The 16,469-nt window shown below is 40.3% G+C and overlaps 1 long non-coding RNA gene across 2 annotated transcripts; it reads right to left on the minus strand.

Moving 5' to 3' along the window:
* Positions 1–11,663: 11,663 nt before the first annotated feature.
* Positions 11,664–16,189, minus strand: LOC145639005 (uncharacterized). 2 transcript variants are annotated; one of them, XR_014114790.1, is made up of 5 exons: positions 15,903–16,189; positions 14,920–14,956; positions 13,618–13,770; positions 12,665–12,811; positions 11,664–11,991 (listed from the first exon to the last, which is right to left on the minus strand). It is a non-coding gene; the product is annotated as an uncharacterized LOC145639005 (long non-coding RNA). The 2 variants fall into 2 exon arrangements; XR_014114789.1 differs by lacking the exon at positions 15,903–16,189 and having other exon boundaries at positions 14,920–15,896.
* Positions 16,190–16,469: the final 280 nt, after the last annotated feature.

Consider the following 16,469-nt stretch of genomic DNA (forward strand, 5'->3'; position numbering starts at 1 on the left):
GGCAAGAAGCCTAACATTCAAACAAGTCCTCTTTCTGATGCTTTGGCTATCATGGGGGATGAAGTGAATGGAATTTGGGATAGTGATGATGAAGACGTCTATCTCAAGGATATAACCTGTTCATCTCTTGGAACAAGTGAAGATGTTTGGGGGGACTTTGCGGTCAAGGTTCTAACCAGAAGTGGACGGTTGCAACAACCTAATCCACCTTCACCTCCACAACAATCACATCCGATAGTTGATCCCATCGATCCTGTGAACAACGATGTGGTCAAACAACTGCAAAAGAACAAGGTGGAGATGAATGTATGGAAGCTTTTGGCTACTTCCCACGAGCATCGAAAGGCTGTGATGAATGCTCTGGTGAAGATAGGAGTTGATGATGACATGACTCCTCAAGGACTAGTCAACTTTCTCACTACTGAGTTGCCAAGTACTAGCAATCTGATTTCGTTTTCTGATAAGGATCTGCCCCCGGAAGGGGATCAACATAATAAGGCCTTACACCTCACTGTGGTGTGTAGGAAGATGAATGTTCCTATGAGCCTGGTTGATAATGGCTCTACAATCAATGTGTGCCCACTCCGTACTGCAAAGAAGTTGGGCATAAAGAATGAAGAATTGACTCCCTCCACTCAAGGGATTCGTGCTTATGATAATACTCGCCGTCAAGCCGTGGGTACTATCATACTGAATATAACTACTGGGGCCATTGAACGTCGCACTAAATTTCAGGTGGTGGACATTAAGGACTCTTTCAATTTGTTGTTAGGACGCCCTTGGATTCATGAGCTAAAGGTGATTCCATCATCGCTTCACCAGAAAGTGAAAGCCATAGTTGGAGGGGTTCCAATTACTATCGATGCTTCTCCTATGCGCATTCAAGTTATTGATACTCCTATCGTCCATGTTGAACATGACGAATAAGATGAAGATATTTGGGGGTTTTCACTAGATGATGTTCTCGTGATTGAAGAGGAGGAAAAGTGCCATCTCGACTTCGATCCCTATTCAAACACCAGTATCAATGCCATTCTGAAGAAGCAAGGTCATTTCCCTGGAATGACCCTTGGACTCAAGAAGAAAATGGCTCAATCTTGGGGCCATCCTAGTACACTCAAGAAGGATACTTTTGGCTTGGGATTCAAGCTAACAAAAGAAGATCTGAAACAAGCTTCATTGAAGATGAAGGCTCGCAATAATGCTCAAATCACGAAGACAGAAATGGCCATGGATCCATATCCGTTCACCCTCAATGGCCAGTACATCAAAGAAGGGGAAGATTTCCCATGCTATGAATTCCATGAGCCATTCGTCGATGATGGGATCCGTGAACCAGGATTCGAGGTGTTCCTCGATTGTGACTTTGTTGATGAAGACGAAGAGATCTTCACAATCGAGAAGCCAGCTAGCCTGAACTCTGATGATCTAGGAATCAACCTTCTTTTTGGAATGGAGAAAAATGAGTCCAAGTCGGTCCGCAATGATAACTCCGAGCTCGTTCAAGCTGTCATAGCAAACAAGGATTTTGACCCCTCCGAGTTAATCGTCTAAGCTGACAACATTTCAAAGGGATGGCGCAAGACATTGAGGATCACTACGCCGAGTGGAGAGAAGTTGGAAATAACCGCTGGCGAGGGTCCTATGTTTGATGAGTCTGAGTCGTCTGGGTCCGAGTCCGAGTCTGAGTCTAAGTCTGTAGACGAGTCCTTAGAGTATGAGGCCGACCCTCTTTCTGCTATAGAGTTCAACCCTGAGTCTCTTGTTGAGTCCTCTATTTCTAGTCCTAAAGATTCTGGTGAGGTCGCAGCCGACCTTGCCTCTCTTGATGTATTAGCCAATGAATTCAATAAAATGAGTACCTTTGCTTACGATGCGTGTCATTCCCCTAGCCCTGATCAATATTGCTTTGCTAATGATAAAAATGACAAAGAAATAATAAAAGCAATGGAAGAACACGAAAATAAAACAGCAGTTATCGAAGATACAGAAACAGTTAACATTTCCAATGATACGACTGTTAAAGAAGTAAAAATTGGATTAACACTAAGTCAAGATGAACGCAAAGAGCTAATTAACTTGCTTAGTGAATTTGTTGATGTATTTGCTTAGTCATACCAAGATATGCCAGGAATTGACAGGGATATAGCTCAACATACGATACCACTCATTCCAGGTATGAAGCATGTCAAACAAAAGCTGCGCCGTATGAAACCGGATGTGGCTCTCAAAATCAAGGATGAAATCAGGAAGCAGTTGGCCGCAGGTTTCATCAGAGTATCCAAATATCCGGAATGGATAGCAAATGTTGTTCCAGTTCCTAAAAAGGATGGAAGAGTCAGAATGTGTGTTGATTACAGGGATCTCAAAAAAGCAAGCCCAAAAGATGGGTTCCCTCTACCTCACATTGACATTCTGGTCGATAATACAACAAATCATGCACTCTTGTCATTCATGGATGGTTACGCCGGATATAATCAGGTATTGATGTCCGAAGAAGACATGGAGAAAACCACATTCATCACGCAATGGGGTACATATTGCTATACGGTAATGCCATTCGGGTTGAAAAACGCGGGTGACACCTACCAAAGAGCAGCTACAGCATTGTTACACGACATGATGCACAAAGAGGTGGAGGTCTATGTCGACGATATGATCGTTAAGTCTAAAGATCGCCCAGGCCATATCATTGCACTTCGCAAGTTCTTTGGAAGACTCCGTAAGTACAACATGAGATTCAATCCAGCAAAATGTGCATTCGGAGTCACGTCAGGCAAATTACTTGGATACGTAATCAGTTCTCGAGGGATTGAAATAGATCCTACAAAAGTAAAGACGATCATGGCTATGCCACCATCCAAAAATGAGAAGGAGATCCGAGGTTTCATTGGAAGATTGCAGTATATAAGTAGGTTCATATCAAAGCTAACAGCGATATGTGAACCTATATTCAAGAAGCTCAAGAAAAATGTCCCAGTCATATGGGATGACGATTGCCAAAAGGCTTTCGACAAAATCAAAGAGTATTTGGCAAACCCACCCGTGCTAGCGCCAGCAATACCTGACTTTCCTCTTCGACTCTACCTTACGGTCACAAGAGAAACGATGGGGGCAATGCTAGCACAAGAAATCGAAAGCAAGGAGAATGCAATCTATTACTTGAGCAAGAAACTTCAAGGATATGAGACGCGATACACACCACTTGAGAAGTTGTGTCTCGCACTCGTATGGGCCGCACAGAAGCTAAGACATTACATGCTCACTCATACAGTGCATGTCGTGTCCAAGATGGATCCTCTAAAATACCTGTTCGAAAAAGCAACACTCAACGGCAGATTATCAAGGTGGATAGTCAATCTTGCTCAGTTTGACTTGAGATTTGTTCCACAAAAAGCCATCAAAGCTTCTGCGGTTTCTGACTTCTTAGCAGACTTTCCGCTAGAAGAAGCTGAAAAAGAAGAAGATGAGTACGATTTCCCTGACGAAGATTTACTCATGACCGAAGATGATAGCCGGACGCTCTATTTCGATAGAGCTTCAAACTAGAAAGGATGTGGTGTAGGAGTCTTGCTCGTATCACCCAATGAAGAACACATCCCAATTTCCATGAAGCTCGACTTTGATGTCACCAACAATGCAGCAGAATACGAAGCATGCATTTTGGAGTTAGAAACACCTGTCGCCTTGGGAATTAAGAAACTTAGAATCTATGGTGACTCTTCACTAATCATTAACCAAATCTCCAAGAGATGGAAAGTGAGAAGCGAAAGTCTCACCACGTATCAAGCTCATCTAGAAACTCTCACGAAGTAACTAGATGAAGTGAAATATACGTATTTCCCAAGAGAAGAAAACCAATTCGCCGACGCACTAGCTAAATTAGCATCAATGGTGCGAATTCCAACTGATACAATCAGAATGCCACTAACCATAGAAAGAAGATATGAGCCGGCTTATGTTCACGCACTGGACGATGAATAAGAACCACAGGAAGAAGATGAAGAGCCATGGTATACAGACATCCTTAATTATGTGACAAGAGGAGAATACCCTCCTAATACTGATAAAAGGGCACGCCGTGCTTTGAGGCTCTGGCCTCATAGTATGTGCTCATCAGGGGAGAACTCCACAAAAGAACTGCAATGGGAAGAAATCTCTTATGCATAGCCAAGAAAGAAGCACATAAAACCATGGAAAACCTTCATGCCGGTATATGTGGAACGCACATGAATGCAAAGATGTTAGTCCAAAAGATTCAACGACAAGGTTACTATTGGACTACTATGGAGAGAGATTGTCACGACTACGTCAAGAAATGTATGAAGTGTCAAATCTACGTAAATTTACAGCATGTTCCACCTTCGCTTCTCTACACATATACTTCTCCATGGCCTTTCTCCGCTTGGGGCATTGAAATCATCGGAAAAATAACACCACCAGGACAAGGGGGGCATGAATTCATTCTCATAGCAATCGACTATTTCACCAAATGGGTCGAAGCTGCCTCATATGCTAAGCTGACGGCAAAACATGTAGCTCAATTCATTGAGAAAAATATCATATGCCGCTATAGGGTACCACATGAGATGATCAGTGATAATGGAACACATTTTCAAGCCGAATGTGCAGAATTATTACAGAAATATCATATCAAGCGTCACAGATCATCACCTTACAGACCACAAACAAATGGTGCAGTCGAATTGGCCAACAAAAATGTGAAGACTATCATCGAAAAGATGACAGAAAATTACAAAGATTGGCCAAGTAAGTTACATTTCGCCCTTTAGGGTTATCGAACCTCTGTTCGTACATCAACGGGGGCTACCCCTTTCTCTTTGGTCTATGGAGTTGAAGCTGTACAACCAATCGAACTCGAAATCCCTTCTCTTCGATTCGCATTGGAAAGCCAACTAGATGAAGTCGACTGGATTAGAGCAAGATACGACGAACTGGTCTTACTTGATGAAAAACGCTTGGCAGCTTTGCATCATGTCCAAACCTACCAACAGCGTATGGCGCGACATTTTAATAAGAAAGTCAAGACCAGGAATATCAAAGAGGGTGACCTAGTGCTTAAGGCACTTCGCAAAAATGTGTTAGATCTAAGAAGAAAACTCAGACCGAACTGGTCAGGCCCGTACATTGTTAAAGCCATTTTGTCTGGCGGAGCGGCACAATTGGTAGACATGGACGGTAACGGCTTCCATAATTTAACCAACTTGGATCAACTCAAGAAATTCTATGCCTAGTCGCATGGATTCATGACCCAATAGAGCTACGTTTGGCCTGATTCCTTTTTTAGGATACGTAGGCAACCCCTCAAGGGGGCCTGACCACTTTAAAAAATAAAAATCCTCCCTCTGTTGATCAAATATGCGCGTCAGTTCAGCATTGCGTCACGGCAAAAAAAAAAAAAAAAAAAAAAAGGGGAAATTGCTGCGACACGGGACATTCCACCGTGTCACGGTATTGTTCACCGTGACACGGTGGCCCTAAGCGAGAAAAAAAAAATTGTCGTGACGCGGGAATTTGTAACGTGTCACGGGACTTTTTCACCGTGACACGGTGGAATTTCAGATTTTCCGTTTTTTTAGTGGCGCATTCGTTGCGAATTCATTGTTCGATTGTTTTTTTTTATTATTTTCGTTCTTCCATTGCATCCGACTCCTTGACTCGGATAAATAATAAATAAAATTCATTGTAATTTTTATTTTTAAGGCTGAAATAAATGTGCTATTATTATTAAAATAAATGCGACTACAAGTATTTGGCATCATATGCCTTATTTTAAATAAAAATTATAAATCATAAAAAGCAAAGCACTATTGATTTAATCTCTCTTCTCTTTAGGAACATCCTTCTCTTGGTCAATTAGGTCGGCCTTCACCATTAATGTGTCTTTCGTAGCCCGAACCGTCACACCCCTAGTCGAACTTTCACCCCTTTCACCTTTCTTGAATTTTTTCGGTTGTTTCTCCCTGTAGACCATCTTTTCTTTACCCTTTCCTTTCACATAATTCTTCTTTCTTGGCATTATAGGAGTCTTAAACTCAATCCCTTGTGTTCTCGGACCTAGACGATCTTTAGGAGGGGCCTTCTTATTTCCGAGACGACTCTTCACATCTGACTTGCGTGATCCAAATCGTTCCCTCCTACTTATAGGGTTCAACCATGCCTTGTATGCACTAGATAAAGGAGGAGGAGCTTGGTCACTTGTAGAAACGGTCCACAAAGGTCTTCCAATCCAATAAGCCTCGTACTTGTGAACGTTACTTTCATGCAACGATACTTCACGAGGACTGTTGTTATAGCGTGGAATTACTTGTTCAAGTCCATACTGTCGCATAAGTCGAGAGGGACAATAAAAGGTCAGTTTTGAGATACTAGGAACACGGCAATATGGAGTATCATTCGTGCCAACCATCCTAGTATGCCTCCACCAAGGCACCACCCAACGAATGGAAAATTCCCTCTTTGCAAAGAAATTTTTCCAATCTTCATACGACATGTTCGCAGAGTAATTCTTTTTCCTGCGGACTAGGTCATTAGGGCCATATTTTTCAATATCGTCGGGGGCTTCAAATAATTCCAAACGCTCCATCAACCAAATCTGCAAAAAAAAAAAAAAAAAAAAAAGAAAAAAAAAATCAGTCGAAAAAAAAATAAATTTGCAGATTCCCGTGACACGGCAGGTTTCACCGTGTCACGGCAAACACCCACCGTGACACGGTGCCTGTTTTGTGTCACGGGGGCTACTCGGAGCGTATTTTTACCTGCAGTAGTACCAGAGAGCCATTCCTGATGGCTTTCCGGTCAGCTTTTGCCTCGTCAAGGCCACGAAATGTTTCTCCAAGGCACGTCAGCATAGGAGATCTTCCAGATTCGACATGCTCAAGCACAGACGCTAGACAAGCATGTCCTACCCTACCGTTTGCAAATAAAAGCTTGCTAAACATGCAAAAAATATATTCCGTTCTACGATATACATAATATGACTCGGAGGTAGGACGCTTAAAATATAGATTAGCAAGTTTTTCTAAGTCTACTTCATTACCACAAACAATTCTATTTTAATCTGGATCTGTTAGATTCAGATGGCGTTCAAAATCTTGGTAATAATATTCATGTAGGGTAGGCATGGCAATAAGATTTCTAGCAGTAAATCCAAAGATCGCGCCGAATTCCTCCGGCAAGGGACATATTTCATCATAATCAAATTTGAAACAGTGTGTTTCTGGACTCCAATAATCTAATGCTGCCCTAAGAAAATCATGTTCAATAGCTACGTGTCGCAGGACTAGCAAACCCCTGACATGAAATAATTCTAACTCTCTTTTTTCAGCATTGGTCAAAGAATAAGACCACTCGCGCAATGTATTATCAAAATTCTGAGACATGACTATTGAAATATGAAATTCTAAATTATTTTGTGTTTCGTAATTATGCATATCATGAATAAACTGGTTTTATTTTATAGCAAAAGCGCTCGAAACTACCCAGAATTTATCTTTTCATACGCGTAAAACACACCGCTGAGTGATGCGCGTCCCGTGACACGGTACATAGTGCTGTTTCACGACACTTCACGCGTCTTCTTTTTTCATCTTTTCCCGTATCTATCCGAATTTTTATAGAATTTTATCTTCACCGTTTATTTTTCAGTTTTTTTTGAGAGTTTTATTTCTAATAAAATTCTCACCTTTTTTTATCTATATTCTTATTATTATTATTATCTTTATTTTATTTTATTTATTTATTCATTACTTTAAGATTTTATTTCTTTATCACTTTATTTATTTTTTGTCTTTTTATTTCTTTTGTTGAAGGTAATTTTATTTATTTATTTTTCTTTATCATTTTATTTATTTTTGCTTGTCTTTTTATTTCTTTTTCTTTTGGGGAAGGTAATTTTATTTTTGCTTGTCTTTTTATTTCTTTTTATTTTGGGGAAGGTCGGTACCCTCAATTACTCCACTTATGTTTTTTTTGTCGCGTCATTAATAAATACACAATCGCACACAATGAGTTTCGAGCACACACTAACACACAATAATATATACATAAGCTATGAATAGTGTACAAAAGAGTCGTAATAAATAAACATGTCAAGTGTCATCATAGTATGTACAAATAAAAACCCTCGGTCAAAAGTCTCTAGAGCCAGAATCAGTACCATCTCCACCCTGCGCATATGGGAACGGTGAGCCGAAGAGTCCCTCCATCATCCGAGTACGGGGAGTAGTATCCCTACTAGTCCCTGTGACCCCAGCGGTAGTCAAACTCAAGGCAGGACCCGTCCAGCCGGAAAACGGGGTAGACTGGCTCAAAGACGCAGGAATCGTCGGTGAAGGTATCGTCCCATACATCGGAACTGAGAACAAACCTGACACCGGTGGAGGAATCCCGGACAATGGAGCTGAAAATGAACCAGGATCCAAGGGAGTCAAAACTGACCCAAGCTCAGGCTGTGGAGGCTGTGAAAACGATTGTAGCTGCCCCTGACTCTGGCCCGAAAAGCGCTGGGAAGACTGAGGCTGCTGCCACTGAGCCTCCTGAAATGGCTGAGTAGTCTGAGGCTCTCGCTGAGAATGAGAATGCCGGTGAATCTCAGGAGATCGTCTACCACGACCAAGCTCCTCCTCGCCCGAGCCTCTAGGCCTCGAGCGTGAGCGGGACCTCCTTCGCTCCTGAAAGATACAAAATCAAAAGGTGTCAACAGTGCAAAATAAAACAAATGGTAGAAGTAAAAATGAATTATACCTCAAGAACGTCACTAAAGCTCCGACAACTCGCACCACGCCGAAGCTTGATGATGCAATACTTCAGGGCGTCAACCAGCTTCATGAGTCCTATCATCTCCGGGCGGTTAGGCTGAGGATAAAACAAAGAAAAGTCAATAACAAGCAGTGTTAAAAGGGTGAATAATGCATCAAAGAAAACTCACCGGCTCAAAGACCTCGGGCAGAGACTCCTGCGCCTGTTTGTAACCCTCTGGCGCGTCAGCAATATGGTCCTCGGTGATACCAATCGGCCCTGGATAGCAGACAGACTGAGGAGGAATCTTGATCCTCCCCACAGGGCGGATAGTCGTCTGAAAATATGATCGAATAATCAAGTTATTCGACTATTTAAAGCAGAGACTAGTAGAGAAGATCCTCAAAAGAAATCATACCTCAAGAAGACGGGGTGGAGGAGCCAGAGAGGGAAGCAAGTCCCGCGCATAGTCACTCTCCATGTGAACAAGCTCTTTCCATGGAAAAGTATAGCGCTCTCCCCTGTTGATCAACTCTCTGATCAAGCGGGAGTCCAGCATCGAATCTGGTGGAGATGAGGGCACCACAAATTGATCGCTGCTATGCTGACGAACGACTCGCGCCCCCAAATACCAGACAAAGCGTCCGATACCAACCAAAATGGTACGGTACGCTGAAAGACGCAAGGCCTCAGGTAGATCAGTCATCCCAGCCCAAGGACGATACTGAACATCAATGGCAACCTGGAAACCATAAAAAGTTGGCGTGAAATAACGGAAACAACGTCAGAACGAAAAACGCAACAAAACTAATCCTTACGCCAACAGAAGAGGTTCCTCGGCGTAGTAGCCCACGCAGTGCAGGTACGGACTCCACCCGCGACTCTCCTCGATCACGCCAGCTGGCCTCGACAGGGAAATCATGGACCGCTCCACGACGTCGGCGTGGAGCCAAGCCTGGGAAGTACTCGTAGAACCATAGCTGCGATGAAAAGTAATCTTTAGCACATGAGTCGAGCAAGCTAAAGTGAAATAAAAAGGGAAAAGATCATCACCTCAACGACTCTCCACAGACCATAGACGGTGATGGGAGACTCGTCATTCAGCTGCCGACAGCCATAACATAGCGATCAAAGAAGATCCGCGTACCCAAGACTGGCCCAGCTATAGGATCCTATCTCATGGATCTTGGCCAAAGAGGGGAGGTAGCAAAGGAGTACGTGTGAACTCCTATATGGAGAAAGGGTCATAGAGATCAGGATCAGGATGAAGATCCGCACTCGCTGCTCAGCCGTCGTATCCTCCATGTCGAAGCCACGAGCTAAACCTGAAGCCAGCTCCAATCGTCCAATCCTAGGACCACCTCGAGACACTGGTCGGGTCCTGATGTGCTGAACGATCGGACCCAACAAATCAGCTGCCTCAGCCGGTCCCCAAGATAGATCGGACATCTGACCTACAGCCCGGTCAGTGAAGCGCAGCCCGCTAATCATGCTGAAGTCTAGAGGGGTCACCGTCATATCCCCCCAAGCAAAATGAAAAGTGTTGGTAGTATACCAGAAATACTCCAACAATGCGCGAACGACCGTCGCACCGCAACCCCGAGGGCTGCGAAACCCTACAACCACCGTAAAGAAATATACTTAGCCAGCCGATTCCCATAGGGCGTTCGTAGCAGGATCCCTCGTAATGATCTGGTGAAGTCAAGGGATCAAATCGCCGGCTCCAGAACCATGGTGGCGAAGCGTGCCATCGACTATGCCGGAGAGTGGGCGATGAGAGACATGGTTTTCACGTCAGAAAACCAACTGGTCTGGAGTCCACGGAGGTGGAACCCACCTACCCCTATTCATAGAAGTCTGAGGCTCGGACTCTAAGACATCGTCGTCCATACCCTCAGGAACGGTGGGAGTGTCCTCCCGAAAAGCCCGACGTCGACCGTGGGTAGAAAGATCGCAATCTCGTCGTCTAGGCATGCTATTATAAAAATCTAAATGTTTAGCAACATTTCCTAAGACATTTAATTCAAGTTGCATATTTGTAAAAATAAAAATCTAAATACTTAGCATCATTCCTAAGTTATTTAGTTATTTATTGAATTATATGCTAAATTTTTACCTCCAGGCTTAAAATTGGCAAAATTATGGTATTTAGTTTCTCCATGACAAACTAATACTACAGTTCTCCTAGCCGCATGATACTATGTTCTGCATGACAATATAGTACATATGCAAACACTACTAGAAAATCCGTCCTTTTTGGACGCTTTTAGGGCATTTTTTCGACGCTAAAAAGCGTCGCAAATTTAATTTTCGACGCTTCAAAAAAGTGTCGAGAAAAGGTGAGTCGAGAAAATTTGTTGTCATAAAAAAGCGTCGCAAATCTCGACGCTTTATAGTGTCTAAATTTTTATACGAAGCGTCGAAATTTGAAGTACTTGGCGCACTTTCTCAATTTTAGTGACGCTTTTTTATGTCTTGAATCTTAAAATTGGCGACGCTTTTTTGTATAAATAATTTAAATATATATGATGTAGAGTAATTTGGCGACGCTTGTTTTCCTATACATTTTTTTTTTTGCTGGAAATGCTTTTTCTAGTCCATATTCTTTATATTTACCAATCAATCAATCAATCAAAGCCTTAATCCCAAAAGTGGGGTCGGCTAACATGAACCAAATTTGATTATTCCGTGTAGTCATCAACATAAATCTTTCTCCTCCATCCCTTACGATCCAAAACTTCATCCTCACGTAAATCCATGCACTTCATATCCTTCCTCACTCCTTCCAACCAAGTCATCTTTGGTCTCCCTCTTCCTCGTTTAATCCCTCCATGGTCCCAACAAAATATATACACAACAAAAGAAAAAACATATTTCAAACTGAAACTATTATAACCAATATATACACAACAAAATTAGGCCAAATTTTTCTGATTGCATATAATATATAAAATATAGTACATGTACAATATCTCATAGTAATGAGTTCTCTATTACAAAAGATATGATTCCAACTTATACTTCATTCGTGACTAGTTGTAGTGGAACAAATCTACTCATTTCATCACAAAAAAACCTCTATTAATCTCCAATTTAGCTGCTCCTTAATCTGATTGCAAGGGGGCATAAAACAAAGTTCACATTGTGAGCAATCACTGTTGGGCTTGAATTCACAATACACCCTTTGATATTTCTGGATCATTGGCAGGAACTAGTGGTTTAGGGTGTAGCCTGGGATGACAGAAGAACATAAACAGTTTGAAGAAATAAGAATCACAACACATGAAAACTGCGATGAGCAGATGCATAAGATACATTTCTTTTTAATTGAGAGAGGGAATCTAGGGGGTTAATTAAGAGAGGGAAAGTTGTAGTTTCACACCTGAAACTTTAGTACGGCCAGACACTCATATCCAAGTCTGAGTTAACAAAGTTTTTGATAAAACTATATAAAGAAGACAGAAAACCGCACAACTCAATAGAAAACAGTAGTAAAATGTAATAGATAGCACTAGCTTCAGAGCAACCATAGGGGGCATATGTTGCACTTAAATGGTTAATCCCCTCTTACATGGATCAGTTCAAAATCTTCTTACTTGAACATTATGTATACATATAGCGGATATGGTATTGCATCAACCAAATCATATAGTCAATATTTAGTTCAATGGATATTTTAATAGTAATTAATAAGGATATGATGGCAAAACTACTATATTACTACCTTTACCTTGTCAGTGTGTGTTCAATAAAGAACTAGTTTACTTGTGAAGTTGTGGAAAGTATAGCGAGCTTATATATATGAGTGTGCATATGTGATAATCAAAAAATAGTAATCAACCAGAAACGTTTTCTAACAATGGGAATTTATATGAAACAACAATTATTGTTGGGGATTGATAACCTGTGAAGAACCCAAGTAAGGAGCCACCTCTTGCTCTTTTGACCTCTTACTGAAAAATTCCTCTTACTCTTTATACCTCTTGCTGATAAATTGCCTCAGTGTATGTAACAACTAACGAATCCTTTCCCTGTTAAGTCACTTCATATTCTGTAAAGCACCAATATCAAGCATTTCAATGCAAGAACACAACCATAGTTCTTCTTTAAATTACAGTTATATATAATTAACTAGAGGAAAAATAGACTAAAACAAATAAGAAAAGCTAGAGTATTCATTTTAGCAAGCCCACCCAACTCAACGCAACAACCCACACAAGCGTCAAGTAAAAATAACAATCCCGCTGCGATAGAATCAAGTCAACAGACCTCAGAAAAGTTCCAGAAGGTATAACTCCTAGCACAAAATTCCAAATTGAGAAATTCTTGAGCCTAGGTTGGATAACACTTTGAGATCTATAACTTTCATGAAGGGACTAGAGGCTAAAAACGATTGCAGGTCTTTAATTTTTGGGACAAACAGAACTACAGCTACTAGAAAACGATAAAATAACAGCAGCAACAATATAAAGCAGTGACAAATCTAAAAGAACTCCAAGCTATGGTTTCTCTTCTCACTATAAAACACCAACACAACCAGATATAAACAGATACGACCTCCCACAAAAAGTAAATGTAGAAGAAAATGTTGCTACCCAAAAGACAGTTTGATTTTCATAAATAACAAGTATTTTATGATCAATACATACAGTATAAAGGTAGGATAAAATGGAAATTCTAAACATTTATTAACTAGTAACAACATTACTCAGTAGAATAGCCTAATAACCAGAAATAAGTTATGTTTTTTTTTTTAAGACTACAACTATTACCTAAGCATGTTTATTATTTCAGTCTAGCTTAAAAATATTTGCAACTACAACTAAACAAAGTACATTTGATCACTTTTAGACTCACCGAGAAGGGCACTAATATTGGATTCAATGTGGGCCTCCTGGTCTTCCAAACGCGTAGCAGAAGCATCTCCCAGCGAATAAGGGTTGGAACACCCTTGGGCTAAAACCTTGACCCTCCAAGGGTGGTAAGGGGTCCTCCAAGTTGGCCTATCTCCTGCATATATGCCAGTGAGAAAAGACCAGGTTCATTGAGAATTCTTCCTAAATATCATTGAGAATTCTTCCTAAAGATCATACTGCCTTCCTAAAGATCATACTGCCTATATTTTAACTACTCTGACTCATTCATCAGAGGAACCTTAGCTTAATAAGACAAGGGTACTTGAAAGGTGTTGATAATTTGTTCGAGATAATCCAACTTCCGCGGGTCAAATTTTTTTTCCACGAAACAGAGACAAATAATTTGTTGTCCACACCTTTATGGCTTTATAGATATCTGCATCAAGATCATATGGGCCATAAAATCCTCCACTTTGTGATGCCATATGATGCTTGTTGAAAACAGGTTTTGATTGATTATGGTAAACAAGAGGTTGATTGATTATGGTAAACAAGAGGTTGTTCAGATTAGGAATCTTATTCTACTTTAATTTATAACAAAACCTCAACAACTAGCTTAAAAACTATATTATTCCTATAAACAAATCTGTAATTCAAAAATTTAAAATTTTTACCATCATACTTTTAAAATTCAGTTCCTGCTAAGAATACAAGCCTCATAACTCATCAAAAATCATAAAAATAATTCAAAAGGATATCATGAACCTGAAAGGTTTGCGCCTAAGAAAGGCCAAAAAGGTGGAATCGTCAGGAAAATGCTACCATTTAAACTCTTTCTTTCCCAAATTAATGTACAGTTTATCTTAATTAATTTGACAATCATCAATATTAGAGTAGTTTACCTCCATCTCTCAACTCAACTAAATAAACAATCTAAATTTAAAAAATCAAACTTAATACTAACTCCATTTTCGGCATTCGAATCTTGTAGTTGAGATAATCACAACCCTCCATTCATATATTGTTACCCGTAATACATATTTACCTTAAGAATTATACCATTAAGTTATTATAGTATAAATGAAGCTAAAATCATCTTCCATTATCAATTAACCAAGACAAAGATAATTAAATTCAAGAAAACCTCCATTACCAATTCATCTAAACAGAAAGTAAATATAAGCAAGTAATCCTCCATTATAAATCAACCAAAACAAAAATAATTGTAAAAAAAATTAGCAAGTAATTCTCCATTTTCACTTAACCATGGTAGAAACTATTGATAGTAGGTAAGAGGACTTACGACACATGTGGTGGCGTTGATGCTGGTGCGGGTGCAACTGCGGGAGGTGAGGGTGGCGGCAGTGCAAAACATAGAAAAATAATCGACACCAACACAACAATTGAATTAATCAATCCAGCCTTTGATTTGATACTAATAATGACCGAATATATACAATAACTGATAATTGAAGACAATTTCACCATAATAAATCAATATAAAACCTAATTTGAACAATAAATCTGCATAACAGCAAGGAAATTTATGAGAACATTACCAGGAATTGAGAAAAACAACAAGGAATAATTTTCCACATTTTAAAGGCAAAATCTCTAAAATTCAAGGGCCATTAAGAGATGAGATTGTTTGAGAACTGAAGATTATGATGGATGATACGGAGCACCGAAGTTGGGTTTTGGGAGCTAGATCTATGGCGGCGAGTGGGAGCGAGAGGTTTTAATTTTTTATTGCGTATTTTTTTATAACCCTGCTTTATAAAAATTACTCATAAACTTCTAATCTGAACTATCAGGGCCATCAGGCTGCTATTTAGTCACGTGCATATGATTTATCGACGCTTTTCACCGACCAGACACAATTTCGTCTTAGAAAAGCGTCGCAAAAAAACGGAACCTTAAATTTTATGCTGACACCTTATGCTCAGCGTCGAGAAACTAAGGGATTCGTAGTAGTGAAAAAATGAATCAATACATCATTTCACAAGGTTCACCACCATTTTTTCACCATTTCAAGTACAAAGAAGTAACATGAACATCATTTCATAAAGTAGTACCCAAAAATGGTGATTCGCTCAATTCTCCATCAAATCATGTAATTTTTGTCTCAAATTTCTCACAAACACACATACATACATATACAAGTAAAATCATGGCAAGAATTTCAACATAAAACCTCAAAATCAAAAATCCCCAAATTGATATTTTAGGGTTTTTCATGAAATTACTTTTGAAGCAAATCTGAGGCACAAATTAAGAAGAACTTACATAGATCCTTGTAGAGCTTCGAATATGAGGAGTATGGAAAAAAAATTTGGAGTAAAATCGGCAGAAAATTGAGCAACAAAAGCTCCGGCCACCAGCAACAGCAACGGTAAAAGGCAGCAGCAGCAAGTCGCAAAAATAAAAAAAAAGATAAAGAGAAAAAAAAATAGAACCGCCGTGTCACGGTTGCCGTTCCCGTGTCACGGTGAGGACGGACGGCCGCCGGATTGTCTTAACCGTGGCGCGGCGATTTGTTTGAGCAAGAAGGAAAAAATGGAGAAGATAGAGAGAGGAGATGAGCAAGGAAATGGCGAAATGGTGAAGCAAAAGCGTGAATTTAAAGCCAAAAACGTAACCATTGCACACCCCGTTCATTGTGCCACGGTTACCGTTATTGTGTAACGGTACACTGATGATGTGGCGCGCTGATTCACGAGTTGACCGATTCAAACAGCAAAATAAAAAAATAAAATAAAAAATATATAGAATATTCCCGTGACACGGGATTTCATCCCGTCTGACGGGAGAAGTTCCCGTGTCGCGGCAAATATGTGACGTGGCACGGCAACT

The sequence above is a fragment of the Chenopodium album genome, chromosome 7 (assembly GCF_948465745.1).
Source record: "Chenopodium album chromosome 7, dcCheAlbu1.1, whole genome shotgun sequence".
Lineage (NCBI taxonomy): Eukaryota > Viridiplantae > Streptophyta > Magnoliopsida > Caryophyllales > Amaranthaceae > Chenopodium > Chenopodium album.